The 25,401-nt window shown below is 39.8% G+C and overlaps 1 protein-coding gene across 1 annotated transcript in view; it reads left to right on the forward strand.

Moving 5' to 3' along the window:
• PCDH15 (protocadherin related 15) overlaps window positions 1-25,401 on the forward strand; it is a 1,244,966-nt gene that overhangs the window by 71,831 nt on the left and 1,147,734 nt on the right. The window lies entirely within an intron of this gene.

Genomic DNA, 25,401 nt, shown 5'->3' on the forward strand with positions numbered 1-25,401 from the left:
AGAGGTAAACTGAAACCACTGAGCTAAATTCAGAAAGGTTGATTTTAGTTCAGAAAATAGTTGCAAGTGTAAAAGAGGTTGGAAAATGGCTGGTTTTGTCCATGGTGTCGAGGTTTCCTGTCGCTGATAATATTGAGTCAGGAAGGGAATTTCTGTCAGGTAATCACTGGTGTAAGTTGAAGCTAATTGCACTCTAAAATTCAAGATTAAAAAGAAAATCAGAGTCACATGACATTAGCCCTGGGAAAATGACCCTGGGCTACAAGATTCTCACAGATACTGAAACATCGCAGTGAGCACAGCTTGCCAATATATGTTAGTATGTAAGTCACCAGATGGTACCAAACACTACTGTTAACTGTAATATAAAACACACATTCTCTTCTTGTTGATAGTACCTAATTTTAAATTTTAGGTAAGCAACTTTTTTTTTTTTTTTTAGGAAAAATATGTCTCCAAATGTTGATCGAGATTTGTATTTGCTAAATCTGACTAACTGTCCTATGACACGCCATACATAATTCCTTTGATTTTGAAGGTGGTTGACTATTTCACATTTACCTTTGCATGATACATAAAATAAATTTTGTTCAGGAAGATTTTATTTGGTACCCCAGTTTATCTTCATTGTGTTATGTAACTGTAAGATTGCATTTACTTATCTGCTTATGCTATTAATAGCATCTCTTATCCAAAGGATGCTTCATTGTTATATTTAAACATGTATTTATCAATAATATTAAGACATATATGTTATTAGTGGATAACAGCTACATTGGACAAGAGATTACTTCTTCCAGTATCTAGCCTGTGTGTGTGTGTGTGTGTGTGTGTGTGTGTGTGTGTGTGTGTGTGGTGGTGTTTTTGTATGTACCTCTTGGCTTTATGTTTTTATTTATTCATTTTTATTACCTAAACATATTTTCAAACCTTACACTATAGACGTGTATAAATACATAGCCCTATAAGCATGTTCCATAAAATAAATCTTTGGCTTAGTTTACTTATTGACTGATGGATTGATTGATTGATGCATTCTATTCTGTGTTTTATCAATGATTTCTTCTCAAGTCCCTCAAGTCCACCTTGAACCACTTTCTTCTCCACTGAAACAGGCAGGTAATTCCAAATGCTAATACAACTTTCTGAACATTTCTAGTCTTAGAGCATGCCAGTCTAAATATGACATAGACATTTTTCATGCACAGATTGTTTTAGACTTGAGATTTGCTTAAGATATTCCTGATATTAATATATTATAGTTACCCTAAGAATAGCATGTTTTCTTCCAGGTTCTATGAAAGTTAAGTGAATTCTCACAAGCTCTTTTTTTTTTTTTTTTTTTTTTTTAAGTGGTATAGTGTTCCTGTAGACCCCCGAGGAGTCCGTTTACCATTCCTGGTTATGAAGCTGAGCTGTTTTGATGGTTAAAAAGTATTGTGATCACACGCAAGGGGTCCACTTATATGGAGGGAAGGATAGTTTGATGGTTTTATCTGCATAGTTTCCTTTGGAGTTAATGTGAATGCAAGAAAAATTAAGACATTTATTTATTTTTTTACCTGTCACATGCATTCAGATGTTAGCAGCTGTGCTTTTTCAGGGGTAATATACAATGAAAAATATGTATCCGTACTCTTATGAGTCATTTTAAAACATAATACTCTGAAGGATGGAGAGAGGGGAATGCCGTCAATTGTTTTCATGTTTTAGGATCACGTTGCAAGCGTGCAAGCTGGCCTCTGGGCGCTGGCGTGATGTCTCTGGCATGCACTGACACCGCCCCCTAGTGGGCGACATAGATTGCCATTGTGAGTCTGTTTGCTTCTCTAGGTCCCTTTTTTCAAGTTAAGAACTTGAATCACCATTAGAGGAGTAATAAACCAAATTAGGTAATTAAGTGAGAAAGTGAAGCAAGAATTTTAAGAGTTAAATTTTGTTTGTGTTGCTTCGTATTCCTAGGAAACAGGTAGTAAAAGTAATTGACAAAAATCCTGAATGAGTGAATTAGTCTGTGTGGCAAATACAACAAATCGTTTAACTATTCCTTATATTTAAATCCTAGTTATTTTCATAGAAGTAGGGAAATAAAAAGTTCAACACCTGAAGCTGTCATTTGAAATGAAGTTATATTTGTTTCAGTAATTATACCCTTTGTAGCTTAACTGTCAGAGATATGCATCAATGAGTGCCTAATCTACTTAAGTCATTACCCGTAAGGATTAATTCACTTTAGACCTGCTACTATAGCCTCAGCACCTTTAAAAAGTGCATCACGAGACTCTCAGTATGGGGGCACTATAGGAGATGGTGGCAAATGTTATGAACAAACAATGTAGAACGAAAAACTCGGCATAGTTTTTTGTTCTTGCTCTTTTGTTTGTTTGTTTTCCCTTTCTGCTTTCTACTTTAATGAAACTCCAGATTGTTTCTTTGGAATTCTACATAACAAATGAGATTTTTCAATATTCAGTGCAATTAAGGACAGTCATGTAAATAAAACATAAAATCATTACCTGCCCTTTTCCACCTGAACTGTAATTGAGAGTCATTATGTTTTGAATAATTTTATTATGAAATCTTGGCCTACTATGATTCTTTGTCAAGGAGTATTGTGATACTATTTCATTTTTAAAGAACTGTCCATTGCGTTTAAAAGTTATGAGAAAAAATATTAGAAAGTGATAGAATTGTAGTCAAAAGAATTAATGCAGTACCTTATAAAGAAACTACTATCTATGGTGATCAGACATTGTTCCATATGGAGAGCAGTTCTTTGAGGTGCTATTAAAGTACTATAAAAAAGTACTGTGGTTAAAAAAAAAGAGAGAGAAATAGTAGAATTTGAAAGTGGTTTAAAAGGCTTCTTTACTATACATGTCTTGGCACCTTTAATGTGTGAGAAGGATGTGGAATGTGGTCTTTTCCAAGTTAATCTAATATGGGATTTGTGCATGCAGTATGCTGTAGAAATGATGTGGAAAATGGTGACCTCTGTGTCGCTTCAAATCCTCCAAATGTTTTACTCTTTCTGATTTCCACATCGTGTTTTTAATTTTTTTTTTAAGGTTTATTTATTTTTGAGACAGAGACAGAGCATGGATGGGGGAGGGTCAGAGAGAAGGAGACACAGAATCCGAAACAGGCTTCAGGCACCGAGCTGTCAGCACAGTGCCCAACGTGGGGCTCGAACTCACAGACCGTGAGATCATGACCTGAGCCAAAGTCGGCTGCTTAACCGACTGAGCCACCCAGGCGCCCCCACATTGTGTTTTTGCTGAAATGTAGGTGCAGGAGTGTGTAAGGTCAAAGAGCTAAATGTGATAATGGAATGACCACATCAAACAAAGATCTCTCCTTAAAGGGGTTGCTTCTCCTCTCCTGCAGCTCCTGGAAGGTTCGTCTGCCTCACTTAAACGTGCCCTCGAAGCTGCTACCCACAGTCACACAGCTTTACTCTGTGGTTAAATACAGATTTAGCTCCAGGGCACCATCTGGGGGGGGTGGATCCTAGCCCCCTCTTCTCTGCTAGCTTCCCGGGCAGGTTTGAGCCTAAGACATCATCCTTTTTTGTTAAATGGCAGTCAAAAAAATAGGACTTTATTGTTGCTGAAATGTTCCCAAAACCTCTACTCTCTGCTGAAATGAGTATTGCACTTCTTGTATTTTTTTTTAAGCTGGACTCCAGTAACTGGCAGAAAATTTAAGAGCTTGATGCTTTTTTGTGGCCACCAGTGAAAGATTCATTTTTTTATATTCAAATTAATTAAACCAAAATAATTATTCAGAATATTGTAGACCTCAGCATTACTTGCATAACCTACTTCTGGAAATACTAGTTATTTTTCTTAAAGCAATAGTCTATGATTTTTATGTCTTTAACAGCAATTAAATGTATTCTTAGAATTTTATCCTCTAAATGTAGCATTTACTACCCCCCACCCCCATTGATAAGAGTTAGCTAAAAGTTTCAACAATTACTTTTGGAGTTGTAAAAAAAAAAAAAAAGAAGAAAAAAAGAAGAGATTATTATTTGTAGATAGCCAGCAATGATAACATCATCTTTCTGAAGAAATATCCGTGCAGAGAACAGACCTCTTGGAAAGACATGGGGCGTTCCTTCTCCATGAGCTAAAGAGTTGATCATGAAGGTACAGACCAGAGCTCAGCTTATAGTTTCAGTCTGCAGACTCTACAGTGAAATAACTTTGGTTTCCAAAGGTTTTCTCCAAATGCTCTATTACTTTCAAGAAACTCAGCGAGGCAGTGGAGTCCTCGTTACTTTTAATTTGGAATGATCTAAACTCTTCTGACTCTACCTAAGGGGCAGGGTTTGTTTATTTTAATGAATGTTCTCCATCCTGGAGAAAGGCAGAGTAAGCTTAGCCCCAGGATTCATTCAAATTTCAGATTGTAGTTCCATTTTTGCTTTTGTGTTTCATCGGAACTTTTGATGGACACTTGGAAAAAATCAGTGTGGTTCATCACTTTAGGCAGATTCCAAGAAGACAAAGTAATATTGTTTTGTCTCTTTTAGTTTTATTTATTAGGGCAGTTAAGGTCATTTAAGTTATTGCTGAAGTTATAAAATGACAAGTTGGTTTGAACTCTCTGAGGACTGCATCTGTTTCTTTGTCATACATTATTTTTTGAACTAGATTCGAGTTTCTATTCTATTGATTCTAGTTGCAAAATAATATACTTTACTACTTGAACATTCCAACCTTAGCAAATAAAGAGAATCTTTGGCTTCGTGAAGGACCCTGTTACTGGACAGCATAAAAAGATGTGAGGAAAATTGAAATTTCAATCATACAACCTTACTCAAATTTCTTAACCTCTTCACTTAAATTTCCCCAGGATAAATATCTAATCAGAACAAAATAACATTTTTTCCCCATTGAAGAATTCTGATTTCTCCCAAAATGTGTATTTCCCCAAAACATCAGCTGAGTAAATGGTGTAAGGTTTGCATACAAATTCAAAAATACTTGTTTTAGTTTCTAAATATTTAAAATTCACATTGATGTGAATATTAATGAGTTGACTTCTAAATGGAAAGTGATCCTTTTTAGGAAATTGGGTGTAAAAACCTTTAGAGTTCTTTTGGTCAATATATTCTACATTTATAGGTACATCCTTTAAATTGTGTATGTTTTTATTATGTATTAAACATATATAGACTCATATAACCCTAAGCATATAATATAATGTATATGTAAATATAGATGCATATGTCACGCATATTTGTACATATATGCATGTAAATTCTAGTTTTTACCATATTCTTGTTTTGTGGCAATCTTCTTGAGTATCTCACCATCTACACAAAAGCATTTTTTTTTAATTTTTTTCAACGTTTATTTATTTTTGAAACAGAGAGAGACAGAGCATGAACGGGGGAGGGGCAGAGAGAGAGGGAGACACAGAACCGGAAGCAGCCTCCGGGCTCTGAGCCATCAGCCCAGAGCCCGACACGGGGCTCGAACTCACGGACCGTGAGATCGTGACCTGAGCTGAAGTCGGAGGTTTAACCGACTGAGCCACCCAGGCACCCCTTACAAAAGCACTTTTAATGTATGCTCCCGTAGTGGTTTTACCAGTTAATGTCAAATCATTTACTATTTGTGTAATAATAATGAAACATCATTACAGTGAGCTGAAATAGCTCATATACATACATTTCCTGAGTTTAATCTATTTAACACATGTTCCTTATTAGATTTTAAAAGTTAAACATGGCAAGTGAAATTCCTCCCTGAATTTGTCAAAAAAATTTTTTTGCAACTATGAGGTCTTTCTGAACTGATAGACTGTGTGTTCTGATGTCTAGGGCTCAGATATCCTGTTGTGATCTACTTACATTTCCAGCATAATGATCAGTGTCTTCTGGTTCTTCCATTGTGGGATTGAAAATTTACTCTGGCTTTTCCGTGTGAGAGCCGTTACCTGGTTACCGTCACGGGCTCGAACTGCTCTGTGGCAGCAGTGATGGGGACAAGCCTACCCCCAGCAGGAAAAAAATGTCGTCCCAGGACTAAAACAGTTTCCTGTTAGCGGTCTGTACATTCTGCATAAACAATGCCTGTCCACCTGTCCACTTGCCTCTCACTAAAAATAGTCCTTGACAACTTGGGATGTCTCAGACTAATTATTTTGTCCGCCAAGCATCTGATATTTCCTGCTTCTCTCCCTTTATTTGCTCACATATTCATTCTTCCTCTCGAGGTGTCTTTAAGGCATAGATCAGCCGATTCCCTTTGGGAGTCCTAATAATTGTCTCTGCCTATGGATTTAGGATGTCAAAGGAGTATATGATTTTATATGTGAACAAATGATTGATGGAATATTCTATGGCTTTGTAAAAGAGGACACTAAAACTCAGAGAAGAGAAATGTGCTCATCTAAAATCTCATGATACCATCTAAAGTAGTTTGCAGTAGTTTCATAAGTGTATTTTAATGGGATTAGCACCCAAGCAATTTGCTCATGTATATTACATGGGACCCCAAGAAATGTTTTAACCACCCGAGAGAGTAACTTTCTTTTTGGTTGGTAAAATCTTTAATTTTGTCAATGATCTAAAATTAGCTAGAATAATAAAAGGAACATTATTTCTGAACCATTCGAGAAGTTGTCACAGTGGATCCTTTTACCCTCAGATACTTGAAATGTTTATTGATTGTTGAGAGAGCAAAAAAAGAGCAGGGGAGGGACAGAGAGAGAGGGAGAAAGAGGATCTGAAGCAGGTTTCGCACTGACGGCACAGAGGCTTGACACAGGACTCAAGCTCACGAATGGTGAGGTCAACCTGAGCCAAAGTCAGGTGCTTAACACCACTGAGCCCCCCAGTCGCCCCAACCCTGGGATGCTTTAGAGGGTATTTCCTATGAACAAGTACATTCTTACATGTAACCACCAAAACGCCACCAAAATCAGGAAATGGATATTGACATATTACAGCCATCTAAAAAATCAAGCTTTTGTGAGATATATAATGTATTTTATTTTCCTACATAAGAGCAACCAGGTCTTGCCTCCGTTATGGATGTCAGGAAATTGAATGTCAGTCCTGCCCATCTTCAGAGAGTCCCTAAGGCCTTTCAGTCGGCCTTAAGCAAGTTCTTCCTGGTCTGTGACTTCTTATGTTCTTCTTTCTCATGGCTGCAGCCTCTGAGGCCTGACTGCCCCATCACACTGTGCATTTGGGGCTGGTGTGGGTTCACTCAGTGGCGACTATGTCCAGAGGCAGAGGTATAGGTGAACTCTTAGATCAGAATGGGCAGCCTTAGGGGTAAGATGGGGAGGGGGACCTCCACTGTTGGATGGTGCAACCTTTTGACTATGGATAATGAACTTTATGTGTCTTATTTACCCATCACGTTTTCTTGATCATAGTGTGATGCAAGCAAAAAGAGCTTAAATTCTCATATATGCTTATTTTCTCGTATGGGCTGTACAAATATTTAGAGAACAAATTTTTGAAATAGATTTTATCCAAAACCGTGCTAAATTATACTTCAAAATATGACAGTGATTACAGTGAACTTAAGTACAGTGGAATAATTATTCCTCAGACTTTTATCCTGATGTAATTCTAGACAAGTAAATTAAATCAGAACTTTTATGATCTTTAGTAATGCTTGTGGGAAACATCTTCCAGCTTCTTCTTTAAGAATACAAAGAGGAGCGGGGCGCCTGGCTGGCACAGTCGGTTAAGCGTCCGACTTCAGCCAGGTCACGATCTCGCGGTCCGTGAGTTCGAGCCCCGCGTCAGGCTCTGGGCTGATGGCTCAGAGCCTGGAGCCTGTTTCCGATTCTGTGTCTCCCTCTCTCTCTGCCCCTCCCCCGTTCATGCTCTGTCTCTCTCTGTCCCAAAAATAAATAAACGTTGAAAAAAATTAAAAAAAATTAAAAAAAATAAAAAAAAAGAATACAAAGAGGAGAAAACATACTGAACCTATCCCCTCAAAAGTACACTTTTGATGGCTTGCATATTTGTTGGATTTACATATAATTTAAGAATATTTGAGTATTAATAGGTAAAGCTAACAAATAATAGATTTCTTGACAGGTAATATAATGGATATTCATATACATATATATCCATTAATTTAGACATCAGTGTCGTTATATAACATACTTTAGGTATATAAATAATTTTACACAAAGATTGGAATGATCTGATTTTAATTAATATGTTTGGTACAATGGTAACCAGATTATTAAGTAACTGAATTCAGTGGTGTATATAAACAGGAAAATGATAGACCTTTTATCCATAACTCCTTCCGAACTTGCTCTGATTTTCCTTGTGCGTAATTTGACAGTATGTATGTATCCAGAGAGCCAGCCCATGGATTTCTGATAATTTTCAGCTGTCACAACAGTTTCAGTTTTGATAATTAAAACTATCATTTGGGTGTTCATAAATCCATCCAACCTAATTTAAAAGTTCCATCCTGCATTTAGTATTGATTCTCTTCTTCCTCCACTGCACACCTCATCCATGGCCCAGAAGTCAATTGTGAAAATCCAGTCATGATTCCTTCCGCCTCTCTCCTCTCCTCTCCTCTCCTCTCCTCTCCTCTCCTCTCCTCTCCTCTCCTCTCCTCTCCTCTCCTCTCCTCTCCCCTCCTCTCCCCTCCTCTCCCTTCTCCCCTCTCCCCTCTCCCCTCCTCCCTTCCCTTCTCCACCCGCCAGCTCCCTTGCTTGCTTTCTCTCTCCTTTCTTTCTCTCTTTCTCCTTCCTTCCTTCCTTCCTTCCTTCCTTCCTTCCTTCCTTCCTTCCTTCCTTCCTTCCTTTCTTTTTCTTTTCTTTTCTTTTCTTTCTTTTCTTTCTTTATTTTCTTTCTTTCTTTCTTTCTCTCTCTCTCTCTCGTTCTCTCTCTCTCTCATTCTCTCTCTCTCTCTTTCTCTCTCTTCCTTCCTTCATTTCTTTCTCTCTCTCTCTCTGTAATCATTACTATTTTGATTTTGAACCTCCTTGCTCTGGCCACAGGAATGGGAGAAGAGGAGGAGAATGCAAGACCTGCTCCTGTCTGGCTACTGGTGCCTCTCTTATGGTGAATGTCCCCATGCCTACTATTTCTTGCAGCACAGTTGAGGGTAATTTGAATATTCCCTAGGGACATCACTTCCGCATTTTATCTGGATTCTTCACTAGCCAGCTGACTTTTGTGATAGCCTCCACTCCCAGTCCTCTTGCATTTTGTCCCTGAGGCTATTCTATACCAGTGCCCTGACTCCTGCCAACAGTACCCTGGGGGAGACCCCTAGCAATGTGCTTGGTATCTGCCTACATTCTTCAGTGTCCAAAAGACCAAAAGAACATTCATGGTTCCTTTAGGGGTTGAACAACACAACCTTCATGGGTTGAGATACACCTTCCCAGTAGCTGTCTCCACCTTCTCATGTCATTATAGGCTACCTCAGCCTCCTTCCCTACCTTAGCTTTCTCCAAGTGAAAGCCATAAGCAGATTTCTATGTCTATGTTGGCCCACACTATTAAGGTCATAATTTTGACTCTCCTAAGAATTTATGCTTTTTACTCCAATGAGAATATGGACCACCTGGATCAATGAGTTACTTTGGGATGTGAAAAACATTCTTTGTCTCATACCACACCCAGTACACAAGGCTAAAGACATTCAAGTGTAGAGATGTTGAATACCTTACCTTATAGGGCCAAAGGGACTTTGTCAATGTGACTAAAGATAAAGATATTGAGATGAGGCATCTGTCCTGGAGTATCATCAGGTGGGCCCATATGAGTCCTTAAAAGCAGAGAACCTTTCCTAGCTGCTATCAGAGAGAGATGACAGAAAAGGAAAGAGAAGGGTGAAGTGTAAGATGGTCTTGACCTGTCCTTGCTGACTTTGAAGGTAGAGGGAGGAGGCCATAAACCAAGGAAGACCTGGGTGACCTCTAGAAGCTGGGCACCTCAAGGAAATTGCTCTTCCCTGCGAGAGCCTCCAAAAATGAATGCAGCCCTTCTAACACTTTGAATTTAGCACAAGTGAGAACTGTGCCAGACTTCTACCCGAGAAGACTCTAAGATAGTCCAGTGTTGTTTTAAGCTGCTATCCCGACGATAATGTATTATGGCAACAGTAGAAAAATCATACACCAGTCTCTGTGAGGGGTTAAATTGGAAACACCTTTTCACTTGATCAGAATGGCATAGTGGTTGCTGGACCAGTTTCCTATCCTTTACTGCGTTCTACATGTATTTATGTAGCATCTCTCTGGATATTGGTACTTCCCATTTGTCCTCAGAAGATCTGTCCCCAAATGCTGAGACCATGGGAAATGTGCCATTTTACATCCTGTGCGCACCCACCCACCTTTATTCTATAGTGATTGTGCCTTCTTTTTTAAAAAATCTTTTAAAGTTTATTTATTTATTTTGAGAGAGAGAGAGAACACAGAAGTGGGGTAGTCACAGAGAAAGGGAGAGAGAGAGAGAATCCCAAACGGGCCCATGTTGTCAGCATAGAGCCCACCACAGGGCTCGATCCCATGAACCTTGAGATCGTGACCTGAACCGAAATCAAGAGCCAGAAGCTCAATACAAAGAGCCACCCAGGTGCCCCTTGTGATTTTACCTTCTTATCCACCATCAGATGTGCAAAATATTTATCACACGCACAAAAAAAAGATAAAAAATAAACTTATAAATAATTATAAACAAACTCAGATAATATATAAAAATGGAATTGAGTTTTGAGAAAAAAGAATCAAAAGAAGGATACTCTAAGATGTATAAATTGGGATACAAGAACACTGCATATCAAATTCAGGTGCAGTGCAATCTCTAAACAGAAATATCTGTATTTTAAATTTTTTAAAAAATGTTTATTTATTTTGAGAGAGATGGAGCACGAGCAGGGCAGGGGCAGAGAGAAAGGGAGACACAGAATCTGAAGCAGGCTCTAGGCTCTGAGCTGTCAGTGCAGAGCCTGATGTGGGGCTCAAACCCACGAACTATGAGATCATGACCTGAAGTGAGTTGGAAGCTCAACCGAGTGAGCCACCCAGGCACCCCCAGAACCATCTCTATTTTAAAGATAATATTAGGGGTGCCTGGGTTGTTCACTTGGTTGAATGTCCAACTTTTGATATCAGCTCAGGTCATGCTCTCACTGTCATGGGATCAAGTCCCACTTCCGGCTCTGTGCTGAGCATGCAGCCTGCTTAAGGTCTCTCCCTCCCCCTCTCCTTCTCCCTCTCCCTCCCCCTCTCCCTCCCCCTCTCCCTCTCCCTCTCCCTCTCCCTCTCCCTCTCCCTCCCCCTCCCCCTCCCCCCCTCTCCCCTCTCCCCTCTCCCCCTCTTTCTGTCCCTCCCCTCTGTCACAAACCTGCACTCTCTCTCAAAAAAAAATTAAAATGAATAAGATTCAAAATAAAATATATTTGTATTCACATAAAGGACTTAGAAAATAACTCTATCTCAAAAGAAAAAATAAAAATTTAGTAAAAAAAATAATAATTGCAATTAATTACAATGGGGAAGAACAGAACTGATTCATTCAACAATTGATGATTTAGTTAAAGATGAAAATGGCACTTTTCATATTAAAGGAACATTAAAGGACAAATCAGAGAGAAGCTGATTTCTTAAGAAAATTTCTAAAAAATAAAGTGGTTTTGTGATAAATGGCATATAAACAAACAAAGGACCTTTCCTGAAAGATATAAGTGAAAATGGATAAATCAGGAGAAATACTGTTTTTGGATAAAAGATTCATCTGTATAAAGTGACCTCTCCCTCCCGCCCAACATTGATCACCGATAGTAACAGAAATTGAATAGCAATCACAAGAGGTTTATTTTTAACCTTGATTTGATCATGTTCTTCTTAAAACCTGAAATAATATGCACTCCAGACAAATCCAGAGAATTTTAAAGATTAAGAAGGAGAAGCTGAAGCAGGAAGACACTGTAAAGAACATGAACTACAAACTGATTTAAACATCTTAAGTGGGCTTGAATTATTAGCCACAGACTACAAATTTACTATTTTCTTGAAAGTTTATTTATTTATTTTGAGGGAGAGAGAGAGAGAACACGAGCAGGGGGAAGGGCAGAGAGAGAGGGAGAATCCCAAGCAGGCTCCAGGCTGTCCGTGCAGAGCCCAACGTGGGGCTCGAACTCCCCAACCGTGAGATCATGACTGAGCCGAAGTCAAGAGTTGGATGCTGATGGTTTGACTGACTTAGCCACCCAGGGGCCCCAGAATTTACTAGTTTTTGCTTCCCTTATTTAACAACTCTCTGGCAGAGTTCCCAGCCTGGAAAGGAGCAGGGGACCTTCCGCTCCAGGGGAAAAGGAAGTGGGCATATATGAAGGACAGGTCAGGCCCCTGTGGCCAGTGCCAGTGAGGGGAGGGGGGGCTTAGGTGGTGGGGAGGAGGTCCGTGTGACAGGGGCGTTTAGAACCAGGTAAGGCATTTGAATTTATCGGAATACAGCAAGAAACCAGGAGGATGACATGATTTGACTTCGCTTTGAGATTTTGATGGTTTGATGTCTCATGATTGTATCGATAGATGCGCTTCCTGTTGGCAAACTTCCTGTGGCCGGACACCCCTTCCAATTAGCTTGCTGATTATTTTTACTTTCGTCCAGATGCTTTGCTGTTGGCGCGCAGGGATAGGACTGAAGATGAAGGAAACACATCTTAAGATATTTTTAAAATTTCTGTTTACTGTAAGAATGATTCCAGAGCCTGTTAGAAAGTCATCCAAAAATAAGCACTGTGCTTGTGATGTCTCAAATGAGAATGATTTAGCACCTTTGTTATTTTCACTCACAACTGAAGCATCTTTGTTTCCATTTGCTTCATGCCTACAAGTCGGTACTATGAAAATTACCATAAAGCTTTGTTGATGAAGAGAATCTGAGGTCAATGAAAAGTCTGCTGCATTATGCTTGATTTGCTTTTGACATCCCAGGCCTTTGATCAAAGTACCATTTCGAGAAAACTAGGCTTCTTCTGATACTATCGTGTTTTATTATTTAGTTTTTTAATGCTTATGTGTTTTGAGAGACAGAGTGCATGTGCACATGCCCATGAGTGGGAAGGGGGAGGGAGGGGAGGGAGGGAGGGAGGGAGAGAGAGAGAGAGAGAGAGAGAGAGAGAATGAATGAATGAATGAATATATCCCAAGCAGGATCCACACTGTCAGCACAGAGTCCGATGTAGAACTCAATCTCACGAACCATGAGATGATGACCTGAGCTGAAATTAAGAGTCAGACACTTAACCGACTGAACCACCCAGGCACCCCTAGGTTTTATTTTAATATTACTTGGTATCCACTCAGTGGAAAAGTCTCCATTTTAGTTAGAGAGACACAGAAACTAGGCAGTTATTAGCCAGATGGCACTGACCCTAATTTTCCTTAGCTGCATGGTAGAGATTGTATGCTTTAGCGCGTGTGTGCACACACACACACACACACACACACACACACGGATGGTGATCAGGGTGCATGCGGGGGCTCGGAAACATGGTATGGATGCATCACAACCATGGCTGAAAGCAGAAGCAGACAATGCATTTCTCTAGAGAATGTTAGGTAATCGGAAAAAATCCATTAAGTTCTTTTAAAGAAAAAGTCCAGTCACCTAAACAATTTTATTTTAGCAGTTCCTAGATGGATTACCTGTGTGTCATGTCCTAGAAAGAGTCAAAAAGAATCTCTGATGGAGCCCTTCCTTTCTTTTATTTTAATGTTTATTTTTGAGAGAGAGAGAGGGCAAGAGTGCGCGCGAGCTAGTGCACAAATGGGGGAGAGGGAGAGAGAGAGAGAGAGACAGACAGACAGACAGACAGACAGAATCCAAAGCAGGTTCCAGGCTCTGAGCTGTCAGCACAGAGCCCGATGTGGAGCTCAAAGTCATGAACTGTGAGATCATGACCTGAGCCAAAGTTGGATGCTTAAGTGACTGAGCCACCCAGGTGCCCCAGGAGTCCTTCCTTCCTGACGGAGTCTGTACTGACATCCTCACCATACATGTTCGAGGTGCCCACTGTCATTCGTGGTGTACAAGTTTGGGGCTTTCTCAGAGTGTCCTTCTACTTGAATCCAACAATCTTGTAAGATAAGAACTATTACTTGCACGTGGTCTGATCAAATGCTTTCTCAGTTTATTCTGGACTAGGTCATCTGAAATGCATGAAAGTTAGAATATTTAATATCCTGTCTTGTTCCAGCAAAACATGAAAAATATTCAAGCCAACAGCCCTTTGTGAAAAATAGCCTATTTTTTTTTATCAGTTGTTTACCTTTTAATGTCTTTGAAGTCCCAGAAACACGACTCTTTCTGTTTGAGTGTCGGATTATGAAGTATGTGTGAATGTAGACACAATTTGGACAGCTTTATGGGGAGTTTGACTTGTAATGCTATGAAATGAAATAAACAGGTTGATTTGAACACTTTTAATGTGATTTATAATGTTTACACACATCTGTTGGTTCTGCTTTTCAGTAAACCTGCCAATTAATTTTAGTAATACAAGACATACGCCTTCTTCGAAAAGAAACACACACACGTTTTACAGGAAAAAAAAAAAGTAATAGTTTTCCTTCTCTCTATTCTCTGGTGCCTTGTAACTACCATGAGGGAGACATTGGCACAGTAAGGTTCTATTGGGCAGAGGCCTCAATGTGGTTATGGAAATGCATTCTCACGACCGACATGACAACTGATGGAGATGTTGGTTCAGAGGTAGAAGGTGAAAGAGTAAAGACAGGAGAATTAGAGATGCCCAGACATCGTCTGGGGTCATTTTGTGTAATGAGTTCACTAGGCCAGAGAAAGAGCTGTGTTTGTAACACACCTAAATTTCCTGACTGAGCTGGAGAAAGTGTTATTCAGAAAGCTGTTAGGATCACCCAATAGTGCACCTTGTCACTTGACAAGAAAGAGTTACTGATGTGGGAAATCATAATAGTGATAAGCATGGATTTCGTAGCCACAGAGCCCAACGTTTGAAGTGAAAATTTATCAAGTGCACTTTTGGGCAATTTAAATAAACACTCTGAGGGGCGCCTGGGTGGCTCAGTCAGTTAAGCGTCCAGTTTCGGCTCAGGTCACAATCTCACGGTTTGTGGGTTCGAGCCCTGTGCTGGGCTCTGTGCTGACAGCTCAGAGCCCGTAGCCTGCTTCAGATTCTGTGTCTCCCTCTCTCTCTGCCCCTCCCTTGCTGGTGCTCTCTCTCTCTCTCTCTCTCTCTCTGTCTCTCCTTCTCTGTCTCTCTCTCAAAGATAAATATTTTAAAAATTAAAAAATTAAACACTCTGAACCTTAGCTATTAAACGTGATATGGACTCATGATTATGGGTTTCATGGTATTGTACATTGCACTGGATTATTTTGATAATAAATTAGATTACGCATATAACACACGAATCTCTCATTACAGTGTCCACAAATACCAGCTATCGTTATTTTTCTATTAAATAAAACAAGCTATTAAAAATTATTAGTCCGTCAGAACGCTCCTGGTTTCCAAAATCTTGTTTCAGAAACAAACAACCATGAGCCCAGTTCTCTTATTCTAGTTCCAACTATTTTCCTTTTTTGCTTGTCACGTTAGTTCATTAAACCCAATTTTACTAGTGTTTTGTGCAAATATACGTGAGATCCGGAGAGGTAGGAGTCGATCATACATTCTAAATTTTCACAGCCTGTGCTGTATATATGCATGCATACAAATAGCTACTGTGTGACTAGAAGTTGACCTTTTACAGCACCTCCTCATTTGACTTTGCATCTAGACCTGAAGTATGTTCTGATCTGCATCTTATTTTACAAATACGGAAACAGAGCCATTGCCTTAGCATTATGCAGATGATAAGTGTGCAGTTATAAGGATAGGCCTTAGGATTTCAGATCTAAGGCCTTTAGACCTTATGAACTAAGTCAGGATAGGAAAAATGCTTTTTGAGGAGTCAAGTGAATAAATACTTGAATGCGCCTTGAATAGAGGAATGGTTCCTACACGCCCATGGTTGCGTTTCTTCTCCTTGTACAGAGTGATTAACTGAGACTGTGGAATGCAGTAATGGTTGAGAAAACTGAGAAGGAAATTTCCAAAAAGCTCGGTCTCTCTAGTAATCAGATAGGACTATTAATGTGTCACTTTATGAGTATTCTATTATTTTTATTATTACATTAAACTCTGCAGTGATACAATGCGCAATAGAGTTGGAGATTGGAAATATGAGTAAAGGAATAAATTGTTCTAATTTATCTAATTCCTTTTCACTTTATTACAGGCCACTACATTTAAAAAGCATTTGTTTTACGGAATGAAGTTTGAGCCATAGTTTCACAATGAGTATTACTTTTTCCATTGTTTTATCTTTTATTATAGGCATCATTTCAAAATACAAAAGTACTTTAAATTTATATGCAACAAAAACATTATTGCATGTCCCACATTCATTAGGTGCTAATATATGGGAGTAGCTAAGCATTTTACATGTGTTATCTTCTTCTTGATCATTATTACAGCCTTCTTAGCTGTAGATTAGCCCTGGTCCTATTAGCATCACAAGCAAGGAGATTTGAGCCTGAGCAGTCCCAGGGTCCTCACACGGCAGATCAGAGGCCTAACGCTGGCCTCGACCTTGTACATGACTTTGAATATCTAGGTTTTAACGGACTCGTCCATTATACACGTCACACCTCCTTCCTCACGTGGCTCTCGTTTCGTGCAGTGGGTACTAGGTAGGCATCCCCAGTGTGCTTAGTGTTAAATGCTAGTGTACCACGACTCCTTTTCTCAGATGCGACTTCAGCTACCTGTTGTATGTTCTGCATAGAATTGATTCAGGGGCAGATCCAAAAATGAAACGGGTAAATACCGGTTTTGAGGAACTTTTGGTACTAAAGTGGAGATAAGATACATGTATGTTAAAAGCGGCAGGATGGAGTGTCTCTTCACAATTACAGGGTAGGTAGAAAGATTTCCAAATTGTTGTCTGCTTTGATCCGTTGGCCACGTTGCCTCCAGCTGTACATGTCAGGACTCTCCACTCATGAACTCTTTTTTTTTTTTTTTTTTTTTAATGTTTAATTTTGAGAGCGAGCGAGAGGCAGAGCATGAGGAGGGGAGGGGCAGAGAGAGAGGGAGACACAGAGTCTGGAACAGCTCCAGGCTCTGAGCTGTCAGCACAGAGCCTGACACGGGGCTCAGACTCGAGAACCCCGAGATCATGACCTGAGCCGAAGTTGGACACTTAACTGACTGAGCCACCCAGGCACCCCTCCACACATTAACCCTTAAAAGCCTTTTAATTTTGGGTGAAAACAGTGCTGAGTTCATTCCGGTACTCTAGTCCAATTCCATTGTGTTGTAGCAGCCACAGAGAGCATTATGGTCAACTCCGGCCCTGGTACATGATCCCACAAGGCAACATTTAACTACGGTCTGGAAACTCTACTCTTGGATTTCTGTGATTTAAGTAACAGATTTGGCATTGAATTCATGTCCCCCAACTCAGATCTTCTCATAGACAGCTCTTCTAGGTGTCAAATGTTTATTCCAAAAATAATCTTGTATATAATCAGAGGAAAAATCATAAAGTTGTGTAAGACCAAGGATTTTGTGAGGTTAAATTCATCCAATAAGGAGTCTAAATATTAATCTCATGATTCCAAAAATGAATACAAACTTTCTCATAGGTGACCTTTCTAGAATATATGTGTGAAACATTGTAATATAGGAAGCAGTCTCTCCATTTTAAGACTGGCCCAATGTGATAAAATTAGTAAGAGTTTGTCTGGAATGTATATACATACACAATAAGAGGGCATACAAATACATATTATGGGTTCAAGTATACCAATTTGAGTTTGGCTTGTATATGTATGTTGAAATATATTAGATGAGATACATTGGAGCAAAGAAGGGAAAATGATGATGGTTGAAGTTGAAAATACACTAGAGGGGTGTCTGGGTGGCTCAGTCGGTTAAGTGCCCAACTTTGGCTTGGGTCATGATCTCACGATTCATGGGTTTGAGCCCAACAAAGGGATCTGTGCTGACAGCTCAGAGCCTGGAGCCTGCTTCTGTTTCTGTGTCTCCCTCTCTCTCCGCCCCTCCCCTGCTTGCCCCCTCCCTCTCAAACGTAAATAAACATTAAAAACATAGACTAGAATAAAGTAGGATGAAATAAAATTATTATTTTTTTGAGAGAAAGTGATTGGGGGAGAGGGGCAGAGGGAGGGGGAGAGAGAGAATTTTTTTTTAGTGTTTGTTTATCTTAGAGAGAGAGAGAGAGAGAGAGCGCGCGCGCAAGCAGGAGGAGCAGAGAGAGGGAGACACAGAATCCAACAACTCAGGCTCCAAACTGTCAGCACAGAGCCTGACTCGGGGCTTGAATTCATGAACAGTGAGATCATGAACTGAGCCAAAGTCATATAAGCTGCCCTAAGTGCCTGGAGAGAGAGAGGATCTTAATCATAATCCACGCTCAGTGTGGAGCCTGTCATTGGGCTCCATTCCATGAACCCTGAGATCATGACCTGAGCCAAAATCAAGAGTTGGAAACTTAACCAACTGAACCATCCAAGCGCCCCAGATAAAAGAAAATTATTTTTAAGGAAACAAAATTCAACACACATTTGAATATCAACTCTCCATATGCACATAGAGATACCTGTCTATAGATATGTGGTGTCATTCCAAATGCTTTTTGTAGATATTAACACATTCGAATGAATAACATATTAAAATGTATATAGCGCAAAAGGTTAAAAAAAGTTACAATTGAGATAAAAGAAATATAAGGTCCACGTTAGCAACAACAACAAAAACATTTAAACTTGATAATGTAACGAAAAGGTTAAGGACAAGAATTTATAGATAATGAGACACAAAAATGTTTAAATGTTAAAAAGTTAAAGATCATTTAAAAATGGAATAAAAACAATGAAATAGGACTAAAAACAAGGTAAGGGAAGATAAATAAAATCCAGTGAATACAATTTTAGTTCTTTAGCCCTGAGTCTCCCCACGGGGAGAATTGGAAAAGAAGGGGATAATTCCGTTAGCCAAGGGACGCAGGGGGCAGCTCTGGGTCTGTGCTTGGAGGAGAGAGCGGAGGAGAGGACCGGGGTCTACGTTTGGGAAGGGGAGGCCGTTGGGCAGAGAAGGGGAGCCTGTCTGCTGTCCTCTCCGTGTGTGGGCTTCAGTCTTCCCATAGCTTCTTGTGAGGGGTGCTCATGGGGGGACAGTGGAAGAAAATCAGGGCTCCAGTCAGCTCCTGGTGAAAACAAATTCCTGGCACACGTAAGAAAAACTGCTCAGTCTCATAGTAACTTGAAAGATGGGAACAAAAAATACTGACCAAGTTCAAATTTGTCCCCAGGGAGTAGTATTATAAGAACAAAAATACCAGGGTCTGGTGGTGGGTTTTGTTTTTTCCTTTCTTCCTCCCTCCCTCCCTCCCTCCTTCCCTTCCTTCCTCCCTCTTTTCCCTCCCTTCCTTTCTTCCTCCTCCTCCTCTTCTCCTCCTCCTCCTCCTCCTCCTCCTCCTCCTCCTCCTGCTTCTCCTGCTTCTCCTGCTTCTGCTTCACAGTTTCATGAAATACCAGAATACAGAAATAATAGAAAGGGAATTGCAAGCACTAAAGAAAAGAAACACTTCAAAGGTCAGAGACTACATAGTGAATTAGAAGAGGGAAGAAAAAGAATGATCTGGGGCCGGAGCCAGTACTGTCCACGATGTAGGTCTTCATCTGATGATAACACAAGACAGAGACCAGTAGAAAAGTTATCTTTGGCTCATTTCCTTCAGACCATTTATTTATTCCTTCATTCGACACTCTATTAGTCGAGCTGCACTGAGCAACCATGATCAAGTCCAGGGGTAATGTGGTAAACAACACAAAGGAACATGATAAGTTCTTGTATAAACAGGATCATTTCACATATTGAGAAAAAAAAAAAAAAACAATGAAGAAGATAAGGCAGAATCCTGTCAGGGTGGACATAGAGAGTTAGATCGTGGAGTCAGGAAAAGTTTCTCCCAGGAGCTGCTACTTAAACTGCTAAGTGATGATTACAAGTCAGTGATGGAATTTGGGGGAGGAATGAAGTTTAATTATAAAGATTATAATGGATTATAATAAAATAGGAGAATGGGATGAGATGAGATTAGACAAAAGGGATGGACACACGGCATTGAAAGCCAATGAGTTAAAAACGGTTTTCTCAACAGTGGCGTTATTCAAACAAAACATATATTTGCCAGCCTGTATTTTAGAATACCAAGCAGCCTTGGTCTTTTTTTTTTTTCAACGTTTATTCATTTTTGGGACAGAGAGAGACAGAGCATGAACGGGGGAGGGGCAGAGAGAGAGGGAGACACAGAATCTCGGAAACAGGCTCCAGGCTCTGAGCCATCAGCCCAGAGCCCGACGCGGGGCTCGAACTCGCGGACCGCGAGATCGTGACCTGGCTGAAGTCGGACGCTTAACCGACTGCGCCATCCAGGCGCCCCTGCCAGCCTGTATTTTAATCCAGACCCACCTCCTTTTCAGGTAAGAAAAAGACCACACAGTATGTTCTATGCAAGTGTGTACTGTTGGTAAGCAGGTGACTGTACAGAAAGTCTAATGTACTATATATTTTTTTTAATCTTTAATCATTTTTGAGAGAGAGAGTGTGAGCAGGGGAGGGGCAGAGACAGAGGAAGACACAGAATCCGAAGCAGGTTCCAGGCTCTGAGCTGTCAGCACAGAGCCCGACGTGGGGATCGAACTCACGAACCGTGAGATCATGACTTGAGCTGAAGTCAGACGCTCAACCGACTGAGCCACCCGAGCACCCCAGAAGGTCTAGTGTACTTTATTCCCAGACGTTAGGGGTAGCTCTTAGGTAGCTGTCTCCAGGGTCCAGCAAATAACATTGTCCATGGGTTGGCCCTTGTCCAAATGCGCACTGGTTGGGCCCCTGACTTCCTACCTCTTACGTACATTTCCAGTCATCTGAACTAGTGCTCGTCTACCTCCAGAAGCTTTATTTTTCCCCTCGCTGCTCGTATTTAGCTTTTTCCCCTTTACTGCAACCGCCACAAAGACTCAGTCAGCCAATCGATCCAGGGAAATGGACAGCGAATTTCTGAACAGAAACAGTGCCTCTTCCTTGTGTGGTGATGGTTGAACACAAAGCTCGATCACCATGTGACCCTGTACCGAGCACCAGCTCCGTTTGCCGAGCTCGTTGCAAGTGTCTTCTGGCTGAGCCCTCATCAACTCGGAGCTGTTTGTACTGTCACGTGCTCTGTGCACATAAGGACCCTGAGGCCAAGAATGATTAGGAAACCTGTCAACTGCTCAGCTCATAAAACAATCACGTTTCAAGTGCGCACCACAAAGCCAATGGAAGAGCGCCGACAGCCTCATCCTGTGGGCACCGAGCGCTTTGAGGCTCCATAAAGTAGTTTCTGTTAATACACACATGACTGCAGAGTTCTTTCTTGGCAAAGACTTTCTGTCCCTCGCCTTATGTTAATGTTGACATCGAGTGCCTTCCACAAGCACTTTGAACCAGACGGTGATTTCTCCTGTCAGCGAGTTCATTTGAATCCTGATCGTGCTCTGTCTTGATGTAGCCCTGCTTCTGCCAGTGCTGGGTTAGCACGCTTTCATACCAGAGGAATTGAAAATGAAATGCTGTGAAATTGAGCCTCGCACACCTTCTAGACCTTCAGAGCACTGCTTCGTGCTGGGATATCTATCAGATGAACTCCTATAGTAGTACCTAATTAGGCGGGCAGGCAAGTGTGAACTCTTGAATAAAAAATCATGTTGGAAGTATGTGTTTTTTTTTCTTTTTCATCCTGTAGTTTATACAGCTTAGAAAGGTTTGGAATTTGTCAGCCGTTTATAATAGGATCATAATGCCCTTTGGTGAGTGCTGTTTGAATGTTGGTTTCTCATCCTGTACCATTAGAGATGAGGCCCTCTGTGTCTCTCCCCCACCATGTGAAAGTAGTGTGCGTTTAAACAGTGTCAAAATGTACATTCAACCCCTCCCTAAAATATTCATATTAAATCTTCACTGTCGCATATTAGATTGTATCCTTTACCAGTTACGACTAGTCTGAGAATATTATGCTCTTTCTATTTAAAGCAAAGGATTTTGTAGTCACCAGTTATTTTGACATTAAAAGAATTGCACTATTTTCTGGGATTTGTGAAATTGCTATCATTAAACAGAATGTTATTTATGATGCAACATTACGAACTTTATCTCGGATACTTAGATGTTTTATCAATACATTTCTGAAAGTCACTGCTCATTTCCACAGTGACTTTATTTTTTTTTTTATCTTTTTTAAAGTTTTTTTTCCCCCTCTTACACTGAAGGGTATCCTCACATTTTTTCCCCCCTTTGATCCTTCCTATCAACATAAAACTCTGAAGTAGGCTGAGCGAAGCAATAGGCTGTTTCCCCAAGGCCAGAAAGATAGTAAGAAACCAAATGGGCACTAGAATCCAAGTGTGCTGGGTGTGTTCACATGTTAACAAAATGATCACACCCGGGTGTAAGGAACAGCCGAGGAGTTGTACAGGAAAAGCCCAAGCCTTGTCAGTAGCTGAGTTTGGGCAAATCGATTAACATTTCTATGAAACGTATTTCTCCTTTGTGGGAATAGGGAATTGTGGTCAGTGACTGTAAATTTCTGTATTCTCTAAAGTTCTGGGAGTTTATTGTCCGTTGAAGTCAGAGAATAAACCCAAACCTTTGAAATGAGAGAAGTAGAAACTAGTAACAGAGGTTAGCTCTGGAGAGGGAAACTTGGTACTTGGGACTCAAAGATAGGAGGAGGGATTAACGTTCATTTTTTTTGGTGTTTATTTTCTCAAGAGAGGGAGAGTGTGAGTTGGCGGGGGGGAGGGACAGAGGATCCGAACTATCAGCACAGAGCTTGACATGGGGCTTGAACTCATGAACCCTGAGATGATGATCTGAGCCAAAGTCCAATCCTTAACGGACTGAGTCACCCAGGCGTCCTGAGATTAACTTTTAATTAAGTACTTGTTTAGTATTATTCTGTACCTTGTACAAATAAATGGATTAAATTATTTTAATAAAGATTTAAACACAAACTGATAGAGAATAGAGAATGGTATTACTTCACTTTACCATATCAGAAGTCACTACAAAGTTTTCATGAATCTGACTCTCTGACCTGTCTAAATGCTTCTGCATTAAGAGCCTGTATCTGTTTTGTCTCTGTTTTTGCAAACTAACTTTGCACATAAAATTACTTGTCTCAGTAATACAATTGAACTTTAAGCAAGGTAATTATTCTCAAATTGTTTTACTTGTATTTGGTATGTTATTAATACTGTATTATTTAATACATGTAAGGTGAAAATAAATTTATTTAAATAACAATTTTATTGGCATGTAGATACATAATATCAGTATTAATTGGTATAAGCACATGATTTCAAGCAAACTGGGGTGTATGAATGTTATAAATTAGGGAGTATCATATACAATTAGTAATAAAGTTACCGAATTACTACCTTTCTTGGAATGTAAATTACTGAAAAAATTACTGAATAAAACACCTCTTCCCATCATTGGGAATATTGTTTATAATGAATGCCTTGCATGTTGGCAGTAATACAAATATTAATGGTTACTAGAACACATTGAATAATCCCTTCCCCATCATGAATTGGCAATATGAAAAATTCTTGAAAACTTGAATCCTGTAGGAATTTTAGACTGCCTACATAAGAACTACCAGACGTTCCTTTGGCAATATTTGACAGAAATAATAAGAGATTTGAAAGAAAAATATATACAACAGAAAGCAGATTAAATGTAGAGGGTTTGATAGTGCAGCTTTGGGAAAAATAGAAGTGAAAAACTTACGAAAGTGTTTTCGCTTTGTTTAGATGAAATTTTGTATGAATTTATCATGAGGAATGCTAATAATAGTTACTAACATGGATCAGACATTTAACGTGCAAGGTGTTTTCTATGTTCTTTACCTGGGTTATCGTATTAGAACTTCTAATTAGCTACAATCATGACTCTCATTTTGTAGTTAAGGCAACTAAAGGCCAGAACATTTAAGAAAATTGGCCAAAGACCTACATCTTGTAAATGACTCAGCTGAGGATCAAACCTAATCAAAACTAGTAACTTCAATGCCTGAGTGTCTCTGTATGTGTTAACCTATAGATCCCCGCGCATTGGAGGGTGGTTTTGTAAATACTGTTCACGGCCGTCTAGTATTCTCTTCACTTAGGCCTCACTGACCAGAATAAATAAAGTCTACCTGAAGATTTTGTTTCTTAAACCTCTAGGTAAACAGTCATATCTGCAACTGTCTTGGGAAGTAGGTCAACAATTACATGGCACACATTCAAAAGGTCATTGAGAGTTCAATTACAAACGAAGGGACAAATAGAGATTTTCTTTAGGTTAAGTGTTTCAGTGAAAAGTAATCTTACCTGCCTTGTGCAAAACTGACAAGAATGTCGGCATGTCAACAGATTTCCTGCTAGATGCGAAAGAGATTTACAGTTCGTGATTGTTATTTAGTATATCAAACCAGTTATTAGCATTCTCTTTATTCAGTATTCCTCCAAGTATCCTTTTAAATTATTATTGCAAGTAATATTTATTTAAGTTTATTTATTTATTTTGAGAATGAGAGAGTGCAGGGGAGGGGCAGAGAGAGGGAGAGAGAGAGAATCCCAAGCAGGTTCCTCACCATCAGCACAGAGCCAGGTGTGGGGTTCGATCCCATGAACCGTGAGATCCTTACCTGAGCTGAAGTTGGACACTTAACTGACTGAGACACCCAGGTGCTCCCGCAAGTAATGTTTTAAATTATGACAACACTCTTCATAGGTTGGCTCAACTGTAAGCTTTTGGAGTGTAGGCAACACGTCTGTCTGTCTGTCTGTCTGTCTTGCTCAAGTTACAATCTCATTACCTAGTGTAGCTCGTGTCATGTGGCTGAGCTCAATAATTGTGTTCAATGAATGAGTAAATGAGTGAATGAGATAACTCTCTGTTTGTATTTTTCCCAACCCTTTATTCTCCTTTATGAGATTATAAATTATATGAGGAAAAACCAGAACCTTATATTAATTTTATCATGACCACAGCTTGCATAATTGTGAGATAATTATATTGCTTTTATTTCCTGAAAAAGAAATATTGCTCAGCAGTGGTTTTTTGTTTTTATTTTTCCACTACATCTTTGAGAAGGAAATGTTTAAGCTTACATGTTTTCCAAAGGTACAGTCTAGGTGACCAAAGAGTACTGTTTTTGCTGTGTTCGAGAAGTGAAATACACAGGGGCGCCAGGGTGGCTCAGTTGGTTAAGCTTCTGACTTTGGCTCAG

This window comes from Leopardus geoffroyi, chromosome D2 (assembly GCF_018350155.1).
Source record: "Leopardus geoffroyi isolate Oge1 chromosome D2, O.geoffroyi_Oge1_pat1.0, whole genome shotgun sequence".
NCBI lineage: Eukaryota > Metazoa > Chordata > Mammalia > Carnivora > Felidae > Leopardus > Leopardus geoffroyi.